This window comes from Peromyscus leucopus, chromosome 8b (genome assembly GCF_004664715.2).
Source record: "Peromyscus leucopus breed LL Stock chromosome 8b, UCI_PerLeu_2.1, whole genome shotgun sequence".
In the NCBI taxonomy this organism is placed as follows: domain Eukaryota; kingdom Metazoa; phylum Chordata; class Mammalia; order Rodentia; family Cricetidae; genus Peromyscus; species Peromyscus leucopus.
In genome coordinates, this window is record NC_051086.1 from 28,683,613 (window position 1) to 28,685,557 (window position 1,945).

Below are 1,945 nucleotides of genomic sequence, written 5' to 3' on the forward strand. Positions count from 1 at the left end.
TTTTAAAAATGTACTATATAATTAAAAATACAGATTAATAGTCATCTATAATAGTCAAACTTATAGTCATGTTAGATATGTTTTCAAGGTCATAAACAGGTATATTTAGATAGATGATCTTCAAACACTTCAAAGACCTACAAAATATGGCACTTAATATGCTTAATAACCTAAGGCTTTTCATTACATTGAGACATGTCTGCTTCTGGCAACACCAATCTACTTCAGAGAAAATGATGGGCATCGAGAAAACACTGCATGGAGTTTGTTTTCTTTATGGCAAAAGCTAGCCATGTGGGCAAAGAAACTGCCCTTGCCTCAGTTGCTGACAATATACTGTCCAAACTGGACTAGCAGGACACAAGAAAGGTGACTGCTGAACTTTGCCAAGATGTGGAACAGTCCTTCAGAATCCTTTGCTTCACAGGAAAGTCTGTCAGATATGCTAGGCCTATGGACTAGAGTTGGATGCCCCAACGTTGCAGAAGAACTTGGTGATTGTCCAGGTGGCTTGAGGTCCTTGTTATTAGGTAACATTTAATTTTTCTGGGGTCTTTGATGGAGTTGAAGACTAGATAGTTATAGTTTTCTTTTGTTATGATAAAAGATAAATTAGGTACAAAACTTTGGACTCGCAAAAGTAAGATAAATAGTAGAATGCTTATTTAATTTTGCCAAATATAAATGGACTGGATACTGTAACTATAATTCTTAATAACTGTTTTTGTTGTATATAATTTTACTGAATTAAAATTAAAACCTTTTTTAATTAGACAAAAAAGGGGAAATGATATGGAGTAATCCTTTTGGAAACTGTAAATATTTTTCACTTGAATTGTTTAAGAAAATGCTGATTGGGTCACGGGCATGAGTTCGTAGGCACAGTGGGCCTAGAGAAGCCAACATGCCAGTTGCCAGAAGTTGGGTTTGTCGCAAAACCTATGTGACCCCACGGAAACCCTTTGAGAAATTGGAGAAATTGCGACTCGACCAGGAACTGAAGCTGATCAGAAAATATGGGCTCTGGAACAAATGTGAGGTCTGGAGGGTCGTATTTACCCTAGCTAAGATCCATAAGGCTGCCCAGGAGCTACTGACACCAGACGAAAAGGACTCACGGCATCTTCTTGAAGGCAATGCTCTACTGAGGCAACTTGTTCGCATTGGGGAGCTGGATGAGAGCAAGATGAAGCTGGATTACATCCTGGGCCTGAAGATTGAGGATTTCTTGGAGAGGCGGCTGCAGACCCAGGTCTTTAAGCTGGGTCTGGCTAAATCTATTCACCATACCGTGTGCTCATCCGACAGTGTCATATCAGAGTCCACAAGCAGGTAGTGAACATTCCATCCTTCATTGTCCATCTGGACTCCCAGAAGCACATTGATTTCTCCCTCCATTCTCCTTATTGTGGTGGCCATCCAGGCCAAGTGAAGAGGAAGAATGCCAAGACTGGCCAGGGTGGTGCTGGAGCTGGTGATGATGAGAAAGAGTTAATGCCTCCCTGGACTGGAGGATTGTGTAGTTTTCTGATTGACTAATAAAGCAGAATTAACACTTGAAAAAAAAAAAAAAACTGCTGATTGGCTGGTAGCCAGGCAGAAATTATTGGTGGGACAACCAAACTAGGAGACTGATGGGAAGAAGAAGGGTGGAGTCAGAGGAGACACCAGCCAGCCCTGAGGATGCAGGACATGTAGAAAATGAGGTAACAAGCCATGAGCCACTTGACAAAGCATAGATAAGAAATATGGGTTAATTTAAATATAATAGTTAGGTAATAATAAGCCTGGGCTATTGGCCAAGCACTTACAGTTTATATTAAGTCTCTAAGTCAGTTATTTGGGGAGCAGCTGCTGATTATTTGGGAACAGGCTACCAGGACAGAAAAACTCTGCCTACACTCCACCCTCTCAGAGACTCTCCAACAAAGAAAAGGTGCCAAAA

General features: G+C 40.9%; 1 pseudogene; it reads left to right on the top strand.

The window, feature by feature from the left end:
* Positions 1–904: 904 nt before the first annotated feature.
* LOC114707329 lies at positions 905–1,539 on the top strand (annotated as a pseudogene).
* The last annotated feature ends 406 nt before the right edge of the window (positions 1,540–1,945 follow it).